The sequence below is a fragment of the Polyergus mexicanus genome, unplaced genomic scaffold (assembly GCF_030449975.1).
Source record: "Polyergus mexicanus isolate NDT 795.1 unplaced genomic scaffold, iyPolMexi1.0 SCAF_17, whole genome shotgun sequence".
Lineage (NCBI taxonomy): Eukaryota > Metazoa > Arthropoda > Insecta > Hymenoptera > Formicidae > Polyergus > Polyergus mexicanus.
Window position 1 is genome coordinate 3,162,002 of NW_027223337.1, and position 15,004 is coordinate 3,177,005.

Consider the following 15,004-nt stretch of genomic DNA (forward strand, 5'->3'; position numbering starts at 1 on the left):
GGCTTGCCGTATGCCTGGGGAGAAGCGGGTAAACCGGCGGGTTGAGGGCATGGAGGGCGAACTTGGGGAGCTACGGCCCGATCTTGTGGTCTGGCACGAGCGCTCCAAGTGTGTCGTCATCTGCGACGTGACGATCCCCTTCGAAAACCGCTGGGTGTCTTTCGATGAGGCTAGGGCGAGGAAAGTCGCCAAATACTCGCCCTTGGCTGAGGAGCTCCAGCGGCGGGGATATCGCGTCGTAGTGACGGCCTTCGTCGTCGGTGCCCTTGGCTCGTGGGATCCGAGGAATGAGGCGGTGTTGAGAGTGCTTAGGATTGGCAACGCCTACGCCTCGATGATGCGCCGCCTCATGGTCTCGGATACCATTCGCTGGTCTAGGGACATTTACGTGGAGCACGTGTCTGGCGTGCGCCAGTACGCCGCTCCCTCCCGCCCCTCGGCTGAGGGGGTGCTCGCGACACCCCCCCGCGCGATTCGCCGGCGTTGGCCCACCAATGCGTAGGTGCGGCACTTCCAACGTCCCCGTCTTATCTATTTATTCTGCGTCTCGAGTGTGTGTGTCGCGTAACTTATTAAGTGCGTCGTCTTGCCCACTTGTTTTTATTTATTTACTCGCAGCGGCGAGGGAGCAGGGTCTTGCCCTGCTCCATATTATTTTACCCTGTTTTGCTTTTATATTTTATTGCATGTTGTGTGGGCCTGTCTGTTCCGAGTGTGAATGCCGCGTACCTATTATTGTATTTTAGTCGAGTATGTGTGTGCCGCGTTTTTACATATTTAATTTTATTTATTTCTTGCCGCGTGCGCGCCCCCGGGTCCTTTTATCTCTGACCTTTTTATCTGTGATTGGCCCGGGGGCGAACAGCTGTGATCTTGATGTACATTGCCCCGGTCTGTCAGCCGGGGCAATTTATTATCACCACTTTTATTTTCTTCGACCTGGGGGAGACTAGCGCTCCCCCAGTGCGTTAGTTGTAGTGCCCACTGGCGGGAGGGGCCAATGTCTCCCGCCCATAGTTTTAATTATTTTTGCGCGCGGCTAATTGCCGCTTTTAATTGTATTCGCACCCCGGGAGGGTGCTGTCCTCCCGGGGAACATTAATTGTGAAATAAACGGCAATTTATCTGTTCTTATCAGCTTAATATCTGATACAATCCCCATAGGGGATTCAGAATATTAAACTGATTTTTGGAACCTGGCGGGTGACCGGAGCTTGCTCCGACTCTGCCGCGGGTCGGCCTGGCATTGCAGTACCGTCAGGAACGGCCTAATAATCTGGTAAAGCACAACCCCATCAGGTTATTAGGTATCAACCCCGTGGCGGATAACCTGCTTGCACCAGGTTTCCGGAAATCGGCGCGGTAGACTGGATCCTCGGGGTGCCCACGTGCACCTAACCTCTCTCTCGCGCGTGGGCTTCTAGCCTTACTAGACTTAGCTCAGAGAAGAGTATTATTTATTGTATATTTTAATCCGCGAGTGTGTGTCCGCGATTTTTCGTTCACCGGGAAGCGACTTGTGATTTTGTGTCTTCCGCGCGAAAAGTGAAGTGCCGCGACGCGTGTGCTCCGCGAGTTTGTTGGTTAGGGCTCCCTCGACCTGGGGCTCTGCGCTGAGAGTGACGTGCGGCAGTGCGGTGAGTGTGCGGTGCGCGGGTGTGGTGCGTGCGTGTGGTGCATCGCGGTGCGGCGGTGCATCGTTGCACCTGTTGTTGTAGCGGCGGGGCGCCGCATCGCGATCCGCCGCCGCGGGGTGCCTGCATAGGTTATCCCGCCACGTGCCGCCTCCGCGTTCCGCGCGCGGGGTTCCGTGCTTGCCGCGCGTCTTTATTTTATTATTTGTTTATTTATTTATTTATTCATTATTATTATGGCGCAGAGCCCGCTCGAAGTCGTCCTGTCGTACCCCCTGGCGGAGCGGGTGTGTTGTCCGCGATGCTGGGGGAGTACGGACAGAAATGTCAGGTCGAGGGGCGACTTCTGCGACACGCAGCACTTATCAAGACATATCCGTAAATTCCACCCGGGGGACACTATAGCATACGTGTGCTCAATTTGTAATTTTAGGGGGACAGGCGCGGTCCCATACAGACGCGTCAAAGAACATTTTGAGAAGGAGCACGTCCCCCGGACGGAAGCTGCGTGTCGCACAGTACGCGGAGCACAAAGAACTCTTAATAATATTGGTGGTGTTTCAGGTGTGCGGACCCGGGCCTCTGCATCGGCCCCATCTGCATCGGCGTCGGCTGGACCATCGTCGCGAAGCCGCACTTCCTCGCGGCCACCCACGTCACGCTCCACGGCCACGACGTCACGAACATCACCACCTGCAACATCCACATCATCCCCAGGAGCTCGCACAACACCGGGAGCAGCAGGAGAGTCCCCCTCATACGCGGCTGTCACTGCAGCGGGGCCAGCGACAAGAAGAACATCTCCGTCGCTGGCCACAACAACAACACGCGGGGCGGCCATCTTGGGATCATCGGCCGCCATGACAGCCGCCATTTCGGGCGCCGCCACGAGGAGGACGTCGGCCGCCGCAACTACAGGTAAGGCGCATCCACAGTCTTATGGCGGATCCACAGGGCAAGATGGCGCGGCCAATAGGAGATGCCCGTCCGGACAAGCGGCAAGAGAGGCGCGCAAAAGCCCCCGCAGACCATCCAGCGGGGGCAAATCATCTACAGGGAGTGCCGCAGGGGCCCCGCCGTCCACCACCAGCCAGGCGGGGCCCTCATTTAACAGGAATTTGCGGCGTTCCACGAGCGCGCCTCTCGTGAAGAGCGGCGCATCCAGACCGGCACGCGCGCCCCCCAGGAGGTCCCCTGCCGCCGATTCACCATCCTTCGGCGGCATGGGGGGCGCTTGGAGGAGGACGCCCGAGAGGACCCCCCCGACGACATCCTGTGGGGGTCCAACTACACGGAGTAGATCTCGGGCGTCCAGCGTGCCGGTCGAGAAGTGCGCGCCACGGACGGGCCCCCTGGCCCGACCATCGGCCAGGGGCGTACCGCGGGGGCCCCCTTCTTCAGGGAGGAACACCAGGGGGGCCCAGCCGGTGATGACATCCCCAGCCGGCACCGCGGTACGCAATCTCAGTGCCGCGCTGACGCTGCAGGCATCCGGGGGGGCGAGGGGTGGAGCGAGGACGCCCACCCCGCAACGTGGGACCCCGCCCCCCCGAATGACCCCCACCACGCCGCCTTCCATCTGCGGCGTGTGCGCGGGGGTCATTACACCTCCAGCTTTGCCTGCAGCGTCGGGATCCGCCACGCTGACCACCCAGACGGTGACCACATCGACATGCGGGTCCCCCGTGATGGCCACGGGGTACACCGCGGGGAGGGTCACACCATCACGACCCTCCCCCCTCCCGACCATCTTGGAGGGGTCACCGTTGGAGGTGGTCGGCGGGATGCGCCTTCCCTCAACACCCACAACACCCGGGCAGGAGGAGCGGCGGCTACCAGGAGCGGCGCCCCCCTCATCACCATCGGAGGACGAGGGGGACTCGGGTGGGCCGTGGAGGAGGCACGTGGGGCGAAGAGCGAGGAGGAGGTGGAGCGGCGACTCCAGCGGGAGCGACGATCCGACGCCGGTGGGGCTGAGGCGGACGCCCGGTCATCCGCCACAAACGCCGGCGAATATAACAACGACGCACAACATACGACCTTGCGCGGTCGTTCTTCAGCGGACAATGGTCCGCTCTGTTCGGGGGGTTGCTGCGGGCATCCCACAGCCGGGGACCAGCGTGGAGAGGGCACCGGGAGAGCGTGCTGAAGAAGGCATCGCGGGACATCCGAGTGCCCAAGTAAGTGTCCCTGGGGTGATGGGCCGTCGGCGGGGCGTTCCCGTAGCCGGCGGCTCCGGAGCGAGCGGCGAGGCACCGCCGGTCTCTAGGAGCGGGGGCGGGGGGCACCACCGAAACCCGCGGCGTGCTAACCCCCCGCCCGGCTTGCCGTCCGGTGGCCAACCGACCCCTGCGGCTGTCGCAAGACAGCACAGGCGGCAACGTGTGGCTGCCCGTGACGCGCTGGTCGGGCGGGTGGAGGCCGTCGCCTCGATTGCGGACCTGGAGGAGGTGGCGGCTGCTGTCGCCACCTTCTTCGGGGAGGATGCAGCGAGAGCGGTTGGCGGGGGTGCACCCGGCGCCCGCGACCGTCCGGATCGGTCGCGTGAGGCGCGGGCGCGTCGGGGTGAGGGGGGAGTGCCGGCGAGAGACGGCGCCAGGAGGGGACCGGCACCGGCCGGTCCCCAGCAGCAGGGAGAAGGGCGCGGGGGCTGGGTGCGCGAAGCTACGCGCATACAGGCTCTGTACAGGGCGAACCGTCGCAAGGCAGTCCGAGAAGTGCTGCAGGGGCCCGCTGAATCGTGCCAAGTACCGAGACAGCGGGTTCAGGCGTACTTCGAAGGGCTGTACCGCGGCGGGGAACACCTGGACGGCCTGGGCGCGGAGGTGGAGCGTGCTGACCCCTTGGCCGATGAGGGGGAGTCCGCGCTCCTGGATCCCTTCACGGAGTTAGAGGTGGACCGTCGGCTCCGGCGTATGACTAACTCTGCGCCGGGTCCCGACGGTATCACTTACCGTGACCTCCGTGGAGCGGATCCGGGAGTGCGGCTCCTCACCGCGTTGTTTAACGCGTGTTATCGGCTCGAGGCAGTCCCAGCGTCTTGGAAGACCTCCAACACCGTATTGGTGTATAAGAAAGGCGACCGGGACATGTTAGAGAACTGGCGCCCTCTCGCGCTGGGGGACACTGCCCCCAAACTTTTCGCGGCGCTCGTTGCCGATCGTCTGACCGACTGGGCGGTCAATAATAATAAGCTTAGTCCGGCACAGAAGGGATTCCTGCGGGACGAGGGGTGCTTTGAGCACAACTTTGTCCTGCAGGAGATCCTGACTGATGCGCGGAGGACTAGGCGGCAGGCGGTCGTCGCGTGGCTGGACCTTTCCAACGCGTTTGGTTCGGTCCCGCACGCGGTGATCCGCCGCGCTCTCGTTCGCTCCGGGGTGCCGGGGGGCATCGTTCGTACATGGCAGTCCATGTATGAGGGATGCACCACGCGGGTGCGCGCGGCCGACGGGTTCACCGACCCCATCCCTGTTCGCTCGGGGGTTCGGCAAGGTTGTCCGCTGAGCCCGATAGTATTTGACCTCGCTATCGACTCGGTATTACGTGCGATTACCGATGTCGATGCGGGGTTCGATCTATTGGGCTCGCGCTTTAGCGTTTTAGCGTATGCGGACGACATTGCACTCGTTGCCGATACGCCCGAGGGAATGCAGCGGCTTCTGGCTGCTGCAGAGGACGGAGCATCGTCGGTGGGGTTGCGGTTCAACCCTGCTAAATGTGCCACCCTGCACATCGGTGCAGGGGCAGGCAGCAGGGTCCTACCGACGACCTTCGAAATCCAGGGAGAGCCCGTCCATCCCCTTGCGTCCGGTGAGCCGTATCACCATCTCGGTATCCCGACGGGTTGCTCGGTCGACCAAACGCCATTCGCGACTATCGGGGGCCTCCTTGAGGATCTTCGCGCGGTTGACCGATCCCTCCTTGCTCCGTGGCAGAAACTGGAGGTAGTGGCAACTAACATCCTGCCGCGTATGGACTTTCTGCTGCGGGGGGCCACAGTGGAGAAGCGTCCCCTGAAGGCGGCGGACCTAGAGATCCGCCGTAAAGCCAAGGCCTGGCTCAACCTCCCGCAGAGAGCCAGCGCGGAAGTGGTCTACCTCCCCCCGAAACGAGGGGGTTGTGGGCTACTTCCGCTAGCTGACCTCGCGGACGTCCTGTCCGTCGCGCACGTCTTCCGTATGCTTACGGCTGGCGACGCGACGGTCAGGACGCTCGCGTGGGCGTCTCTGCGGGGAGTTGTGGCCAGGCGGATTGGCGGTCCTCCGAACAACGAGGACATCGCGGCCTTCCTTTCTGGTTCGCAGGAGGGGAGGTTGCGCGAGGGAGGGGAGCGCTCCCTGTGGTCGACGGCTCGGAATGCTGCGCGGAGGCAGTCCGAGAGGTTGTCCCTTCGGTGGGAATGGTGTGAGGCGACCGAGGAGCTCATTGTCGGGTGCCGACGTCCCGGAGGCGACGCGGTAAAGGTGCCACCTGGAGCCCGTAACCAGGTGGTCACTCGTCTGCGCTCAGCGGTGGCGGCATTTTACGCGGGTACGCTGTTGCGTAAACCCGATCAGGGGAAGGTGTTTGAGGTGTCGTCGCGGGCGGGTGTGAGCAATCACTATGTCCGCGGCGGCAGCTTCACTCGCTTCGCCGACTGGCGCTTTATCCATCGTGCCAAGTTGGATGTCCTCCCTCTCAACGGTGCACGCCGTTGGGGGGAGGCAGACCGAAGGTGTCGGCGTTGCGGGGCAGCAGCCGAGACCCTTCCCCATGTCTTAGGGCACTGCGGGGTGCATTCCGCTGCCATTCAGCTGAGACATGACACCGTCTTGCACCGCCTCTGGAAGGCTTGCCGTATGCCTGGGGAGAAGCGGGTAAACCGGCGGGTTGAGGGCATGGAGGGCGAACTTGGGGAGCTACGGCCCGATCTTGTGGTCTGGCACGAGCGCTCCAAGTGTGTCGTCATCTGCGACGTGACGATCCCCTTCGAAAACCGCTGGGTGTCCTTCGATGAGGCTAGGGCGAGGAAAGTTGCCAAGTACTCGCCCTTGGCTGAGGAGCTCCAGCGGCGGGGATATCGCGTCGTAGTGACGGCCTTCGTCGTCGGTGCCCTTGGCTCTTGGGACCCGAGGAATGAGGCGGTACTGAGGGTGCTGAGGATTGGCAACGCCTACGCCTCGATGATGCGCCGCCTCATGGTCTCGGATACCATTCGCTGGTCTAGGGACATTTACGTGGAGCACGTGTCTGGCGTGCGCCAGTACGCCGCTCCCTCCCGCCCCTCGGCTGAGGGGGTGCTCGCGACACCCCCCCGCGCGATTCGCCGGCGTTGGCCCACCAATGCGTAGGTGCGGCACTTCCAGCGTCCTCGTCTATTATTTATTTATTGTATTTTGCGTTCCGGGTGTACATGTCGCGTAATTTATTAAGTGCGTTGTCTTGCCCACTTTTATTTATTTATTTGCTCGCGGCGGCGAGGGGGCAGGGTCTCTACCCTGCTCTATTTTTATCATTTACCCTGTTATGTTTATTTATTTTATTGCATGTTGTGTGGGCCTGTCTGTCTCGAGTGTGAATGCCGCGTACCTAATATTATTTTTTAGTCGAGTATGTGTGTGCCGCGTTTTACATTATTAATTTTAATTATACTTTTGCCGCGTGCGCGCCCCCGGGTCCTCTGTGATTGGCCCGGGGGCGAAATGCTGTGATATTGATGTACATTGCCCCGGTCAGTCAGCCGGGGCAATCTATTATCACATTTTTATTTCTTCGACCTGGGGGAGGCTAGTGCTCCCCCAGAGCGTTAGTTGTAGTGCCCACTGGCGGGAGGGGCCATTGTCTCCCGCCCATAGTTTTAATTATATAGCGCGCGGCTAATTGCCGCTTTTTATTGTATTCGCACCCCGGGGGGGTGCTGTCCCCCCGGGGAACATTAATTCAAAATAAACGGCAATTTATCTGTTCTTATCAGCTTAATATCTGATACAATCCCCATAGGGGATTCAGAATATTAAACTGATTTTTGGAACCTGGCGGGTGACCGGAGCTTGCTCCGACTCTGCCGCGGGTCGGCCTGGCATTGCAGTATCGTCAGGAACGGCCTAATAATCTGATAAAAGCACAACCCCGTCAGATTATCGGGTATCAACCCCGTGGCAGATAATCCGCTTGCACTCAGGTTTTCCAAGAATCGGTGCGGTAGGCTGGATCCCTAACCTCTCTTTCGCGCGTGGGATTTTACCTATTTATTGTGACTTAGCTCAGAGAAGCAGTTTTATTTATTGTATATTTATATATTCCGCGAGTGTGTGTCCGCGATATTCGTTCTGCCGGGAAGCGACTTGTGTTTTCGTGTTCGCGCGCGTATAAGTGAAGTGCCGCGACGCGTGTGCTCCGCGAGTTTTTGGTTAGGGCTCCCTCGACCTGGGGCTCTGCGCCGAGAGTGACGTGCGGCAGTGCGGTGAGTGTGCGGTGCGCGGGTGTGGTGCGTGCGTGTGGTGCATCGCGGTGCGGCGGTGCATCGTTGCACCTGTTGTTGTGACGGCGGGGCGCCGCATCGCGATCCGCCGCCGCGGGGTGCCTGCATACACACGTGTGTAGGTTATCCCGCCGCGTGCCGCCTCCGCGTTCCGCGCGCGGGGTTCCGCGCTTGCCGCGCGTCTTAATTTTATTATTTATTTATTATTTATTTATTTATTTATCATTTGTTATGGCGCAGAGCCCAATCGAAGTCGTATTGACTTATCCCCTGGCGGAGCGGGTGTGTTGCCCGCGATGCTGGGGGAGCACAGACCGTAATGTCAGGTCGAGGGGCGATTTCTGCGACACGCAGCATTTGTCGCGCCACATCCGGAAATTCCACCCGGGGGACACTATCGCATATGTGTGCTCCATATGCAATTATAGGGGGACAGGCGCGGTCCCCTACAGGAGAGTAAAAGAACATTTCGAGAAGGAGCACGTCCCCCGGACGGAAGCTGCGTGTCGCACAGTACGCGGAGCACAAAGGACAATAACAAATGTTGGTGGAGTTTCAGGTGTGCGGACCCGGGCCTCTGCATCGGCCCCATCTGCGTCGGCGTCGGCTGGAGCATCGTCGCGAAACCTCACTTCCTCGCGGCCACCCACGTCACGCTCCGCGGCCACGACGTCCACCACACGATCAACACCACCTGCAACAGCAACAACAACAGCATCCCGAACATCTGGAGCAGCAGGAGAGTCCCCCTCCTACGCGGCTGTCACTGCAGCGGGGCCAGCGACACGTCGAACATCTCCGTCGCTGGCCACAACAACACGTGGAGCGGCCATCTTGGGATCGGCCGCCATGACAGCCGCCATATTGGGCGCCGCCACGAGGAGGACGTCGGCCGCCGCAACTAGAGGTAAGGCGCATCCACAGTCTTATGGCGGATCCACAGGGCAAGATGGCGCGGCCAATAGGAGATGCCCGTCCGGACAAGCGGCAAGAGAGGCGCGCAAAAGCCCCCGCAGACCATCCAGCGGGGGCAAATCAACGACGAGGAGTGCCGCAGGGGCCCCGCCGTCATCCACCAGCCAGGCGGGGCCCATATATAACAGGAATTTGCGGCGTTCCACGAGCGCGCCTCTCGTGAAGAGCGGCGCATCCAGACCGGCACGCGCGCCCCCCAGGAGGTCCCCTGCCGCCGAATCTCCATCCTTCGGCGGCATGGGGGGCGCATGGAGGAGGACGCCCGAGAGGACCCCCCCGACGACATCCTGTGGGGGTCCCACAACAAGAAGCAGATCTCGGGCGTCAAGCGTGCCGGCCGAGAAGTGCGCGCCACGGACGGGCCCCCTGGCCCGACCATCGGCCAGGGGCGTACCGCGGGGGCCCCCTTCTTCAGGGAGGAACACCAGAGGGGCCCAGCCAGCGATGACATCCCCAGCTGGCACCGCGGTACGGAATCTCAGTGCCGCGCTGACGCTGCAGGCATCCGGGGGGGCGAGGGGTGGTGCGAGGACGCCCACCCCGCAACGAGGGACCCCGCCCCCCCGAATGACCCCCACCACGCCGCCTTCCATCTGCGGCGTGTGCGCGGGGGTCATTACACCACCATTTGTGCCTGCGGCGTCCGGATCCGCCACGCTGACCACCCAGACGGTGACCACATCGACATGCGGGTCCCCCGTGATGGCCACGGGGTACACCGCGGGGAGGGTCACTCCATCACGACCCTCCCCCCTCCCTACCATCCTGGAAGGGTCACCGTTGGAGGTGGTCGGCGGGATGCGCCTTCCTTCAACCCCCACAACACCCGGGCAGGAGGAGCGGCGGCAACAGGGAGCGGCGCCCCCCTCATCGCCATCGGAGGACGAGGGGGACTCAGGTGGGCCGTGGAGGAGGTGCGTGGGAAGAAGAGCGAGGAGGAGGTGGAGCGGCGACTCCAGCGGGAGCGACGATCCGACGCCGGTGGGGCTGAGGCGGACGCCCGGTCATCCGCCACAAACGCCGGCGAATACAACAACGTCGCATAACACGCGACCTTGCTCGGTCGTGCTCCAGCGGACAATGGTCCGCACTGTTCGAGGGGTTGCTGCGGGCATCCCACAGCCGGGGACAAGCGTGGAGAGGGCACCGGGAGAGCGTGCTGAAGACAGCATCGCGGGACATCCGAGTGCCCAAGTAAGCGTCCCTGGGGTGATGGGCCGTCGGCGGGGCGTTCCCGTAGCCGGCGGCTCCGGAGCGGGCGGTGAGGCACCGCCGGTCTCTAGGAGCGGGGGCGGGGGGCACCACCGAAACCCGCGACGTGCTAACCCCCCGCCCGGCTTGCCGTCCGGTGGCCAACCGGCCCCTGCGGCTGTCGCAAGACAGCACAGGCGGCAACGTGTGGCTGCTCGTGACGCGCTGGTCGGGCGGGTGGAGGCCGTCGCCTCGATTGCGGACCTGGAGGAGGTGGCGGCTGCTGTCGCCACCTTCTTCGGGGAGGATGCAGTGAGAGCGGTTGGCGGGGGTGCACCCGGCGCCCGCGACCGTCCGGATCGGTCGCGTGAGGCGCGGGCGCGTCGGGGTGAGGGGGGAGTGCCGGCGCGAGACGGCGTCAGAAGGGGGCCGGCACCGGCCGGTCCCCAGCAGCAGGGAGAAGGGCGCGGGGGCTGGGTGCGCGAAGCTACGCGCATTCAGGCACTGTACAGGGCGAACCGTCGCAAGGCAGTCCGAGAAGTGCTGCAGGGGCCCGCTGAATCGTGCCAAGTGCCGAGACAGCGGGTTCAGGCATACTTCGAAGGGCTGTACCGCGGCGGGGAACACCTGGACGGCCTGGGCGCGGAGGTGGAGCGTGCTGACCCCTTGGCCGATGAGGGGGAGTCCGCGCTCCTGGATCCCTTCACGGAGTTGGAGGTGGACCGTCGGCTCCGGCGTATGACTAACTCTGCGCCGGGTCCCGACGGTATCACTTACCGTGACCTCCGTGGAGCGGATCCGGGAGTGCGGCTCCTCACCGCGTTGTTTAACGCGTGTTATCGGCTCGAGGCAGTCCCAGCGTCTTGGAAGACCTCCAACACCGTATTGGTGTACAAAAAAGGCGATCGGGATATGTTGGAGAACTGGCGCCCTCTCGCACTGGGGGACACTGCCCCCAAACTTTTCGCGGCGCTCGTTGCCGATCGTCTGACCGACTGGGCGGTCACCAACAACAAGCTTAGTCCGGCACAGAAGGGATTCCTGCGGGACGAGGGGTGCTTTGAGCACAACTTTATCCTGCGGGAGATCCTGACTGATGCGCGGAGGACTAGGCGGCAGGCGGTCGTCGCGTGGCTGGACCTTTCCAACGCGTTTGGTTCGGTCCCGCACGCGGTGATCCGCCGCGCTCTCGTTCGCTCCGGGGTGCCGGGGGGCATCGTTCGTACATGGCAGTCCATGTATGAGGGATGCACCACGCGGGTGCGCGCGGCCGACGGGTTCACCGACCCCATCCCTGTTCGTTCGGGGGTTCGGCAAGGTTGTCCGCTGAGCCCCATAGTATTTGACCTCGCTATCGACTCGGTACTGCGTGCAATTACCGATGTCGATGCGGGGTTCGATCTATTGGGCTCGCGCTTTAGCGTTTTAGCGTATGCGGACGACATTGCACTCGTTGCCGATACGCCCGAGGGAATGCAGCGGCTTTTGGCTGCTGCAGAGGACGGAGCATCGTCGGTGGGGTTGCGGTTCAACCCTGCTAAATGTGCCACCCTGCACATCGGTGCAGGAGCAGGCAGCAGGGTCCTACCGACGACCTTCGAAATCCAGGGAGAGCCCGTTCATCCCCTTGCGTCCGGTGAGCCGTATCACCATCTCGGTATCCCGACGGGTTGCTCGGTCGACCAAACGCCATTTGCGACTATCGGGGGCCTCCTTGAGGATCTTCGCGCGGTTGACCGATCCCTCCTTGCCCCGTGGCAGAAATTGGAGGTAGTGGCAACCAACATCCTGCCGCGTATGGACTTTCTGCTGCGGGGGGCCACAGTGGAGAAGCGTCCCCTGAAGGCGGCGGACTTAGAGATCCGCCGCAAAGCCAAGGCCTGGCTTAACCTCCCGCAGAGAGCCAGCGCGGAAGTGGTCTACCTCCCCCCGAAACGTGGGGGTTGTGGGCTACTTCCGCTAGCTGACCTCGCGGACGTCCTGTCCGTCGCGCACGTCTTCCGTATGCTTACGGCTGGCGACGCGACGGTCAGGACGCTCGCGTGGGCGTCTCTGCGGGGAGTTGTGGCCAGGCGGATTGGCGGTCCTCCGACCAACGAGGACATCGCGGCCTTCCTCTCCGGTTCGCAGGAGGGGAGGTTACGCGAGGGAGGGGAGCGCTCCCTGTGGTCGACGGCTCGGAATGCTACGCGGAGGCAGTCCGAGAGGTTGTCCCTTCGGTGGGAATGGTGTGAGGCGACCGAGAGTCTCATTGTCGGGTGCCGACGTCCCGGAGGTGACGCGGTAAAGGTGCCACCTGGAGCCCGTAACCAGGTGGTCACTCGTCTGCGCTCAGCGGTGGCGGCTTTTTACGCGGGTACGCTGTTGCGTAAACCCGATCAGGGGAAGGTGTTCGAGGTGTCGTCGCGGGCGGGTGTGAGCAATCACTATGTCCGCGGCGGCAGCTTCACTCGCTTCGCCGACTGGCGTTTCATCCACCGCGCCAGGTTGGACGTCCTCCCTCTCAACGGTGCACGCCGTTGGGGGGAGGCGGACAGAAGGTGTCGGCGTTGCGGGGCAGCAGCCGAGACCCTTCCCCATGTCTTAGGGCACTGCGGGGTGCATTCCGCCGCCATCCAGCTGAGACATGACACCGTCTTGCACCGCCTCTGGAAGGCTTGCCGTATGCCTGGGGAGAAGCGGGTAAACCGGCGGGTTGAGGGCATGGAGGGCGAACTTGGGGAGCTACGGCCCGATCTTGTGGTCTGGCACGAGCGCTCCAAGTGTGTCGTCATCTGCGACGTGACGATCCCCTTCGAAAACCGCTGGGTGTCTTTCGATGAGGCTAGGGCGAGGAAAGTCGCCAAATACTCGCCCTTGGCTGAGGAGCTCCAGCGGCGGGGATATCGCGTCGTAGTGACGGCCTTCGTCGTCGGTGCCCTTGGCTCGTGGGATCCGAGGAATGAGGCGGTGTTGAGAGTGCTTAGGATTGGCAACGCCTACGCCTCGATGATGCGCCGCCTCATGGTCTCGGATACCATTCGCTGGTCTAGGGACATTTACGTGGAGCACGTGTCTGGCGTGCGCCAGTACGCCGCTCCCTCCCGCCCCTCGGCTGAGGGGGTGCTCGCGACACCCCCCCGCGCGATTCGCCGGCGTTGGCCCACCAATGCGTAGGTGCGGCACTTCCAACGTCCCCGTCTTATCTATTTATTCTGCGTCTCGAGTGTGTGTGTCGCGTAACTTATTAAGTGCGTCGTCTTGCCCACTTGTTTTTATTTATTTACTCGCAGCGGCGAGGGAGCAGGGTCTTGCCCTGCTCCATATTATTTTACCCTGTTTTGCTTTTATATTTTATTGCATGTTGTGTGGGCCTGTCTGTTCCGAGTGTGAATGCCGCGTACCTATTATTGTATTTTAGTCGAGTATGTGTGTGCCGCGTTTTTACATATTTAATTTTATTTATTTCTTGCCGCGTGCGCGCCCCCGGGTCCTTTTATCTCTGACCTTTTTATCTGTGATTGGCCCGGGGGCGAACAGCTGTGATCTTGATGTACATTGCCCCGGTCTGTCAGCCGGGGCAATTTATTATCACCACTTTTATTTTCTTCGACCTGGGGGAGACTAGCGCTCCCCCAGTGCGTTAGTTGTAGTGCCCACTGGCGGGAGGGGCCAATGTCTCCCGCCCATAGTTTTAATTATTTTTGCGCGCGGCTAATTGCCGCTTTTAATTGTATTCGCACCCCGGGAGGGTGCTGTCCTCCCGGGGAACATTAATTGTGAAATAAACGGCAATTTATCTGTTCTTATCAGCTTAATATCTGATACAATCCCCATAGGGGATTCAGAATATTAAACTGATTTTTGGAACCTGGCGGGTGACCGGAGCTTGCTCCGACTCTGCCGCGGGTCGGCCTGGCATTGCAGTACCGTCAGGAACGGCCTAATAATCTGGTAAAGCACAACCCCATCAGGTTATTAGGTATCAACCCCGTGGCGGATAACCTGCTTGCACCAGGTTTCCAGAAATCGGCGCGGTAGACTGGATCCTCGGGGTGCCCACGTGCACCTAACCTCTCTCTCGCGCGTGGGCTTCTAGCCTATTTAAGTATTTGACTTAGCTCAGAGAAGCATTTTATTCATTGTATATTTATATTCCGCGAGTGAGTGTCCGCGATTTTTCGTTCACCGGGAAGCGACTTGTGATTTTGTGTCTTCCGCGCGAAAAGTGAAGTGCCGCGACGCGTGTGCTCCGCGAGTTTTGTGGTTAGGGCTCCCTCGACCTGGGGCTCTGCGCCGAGAGTGACGTGCGGCAGTGCGGTGAGTGTGCGGTGCGCGGGTGTGGTGCGTGCGTGTGGTGCATCGCGGTGCGGCGGTGCATCGTTGCACCTGTTTGTGACGGCGGGGCGCCGCATCGCGATCCGCCGCCGCGGGGTGCCTGCATACACACGTGTGTAGGTTATCCCGCCGCGTGCCGCCTCCGCGTTCCGCGCGCGGGGTTCCGCGCTTGCCGCGCGTCTAGATTTTATTAACTGTTTATTTATTTATTACTAATTTATTGTTATGGCGCAGAGCCCGCTCGAAGTCGTCCTGACGTACCCCCTGGCGGAGCGGGTGTGTTGTCCGCGATGCTGGGGGAGTACGGACAGAAATGTCAGGTCGAGGGGCGACTTTTGCGACACGCAGCACTTATCGCGTCATATAAGAAAATTTCATCCGGGGGACACAATAGCGTACGTGTGCTCAATATGTAACTTCAGGG

General features: G+C 61.6%; 3 pseudogenes; all 3 read left to right on the forward strand.

Annotated features, from left to right (window-relative positions):
* The first annotated feature begins 1,097 nt into the window (after positions 1-1,097).
* LOC138940928 (U2 spliceosomal RNA) lies at positions 1,098-1,277 on the forward strand (annotated as a pseudogene).
* A 6,273-nt stretch (positions 1,278-7,550) lies between these two features.
* On the forward strand, positions 7,551-7,729 carry LOC138940911 (U2 spliceosomal RNA; annotated as a pseudogene).
* A 6,285-nt stretch (positions 7,730-14,014) lies between these two features.
* LOC138940929 (U2 spliceosomal RNA) lies at positions 14,015-14,194 on the forward strand (annotated as a pseudogene).
* The last annotated feature ends 810 nt before the right edge of the window (positions 14,195-15,004 follow it).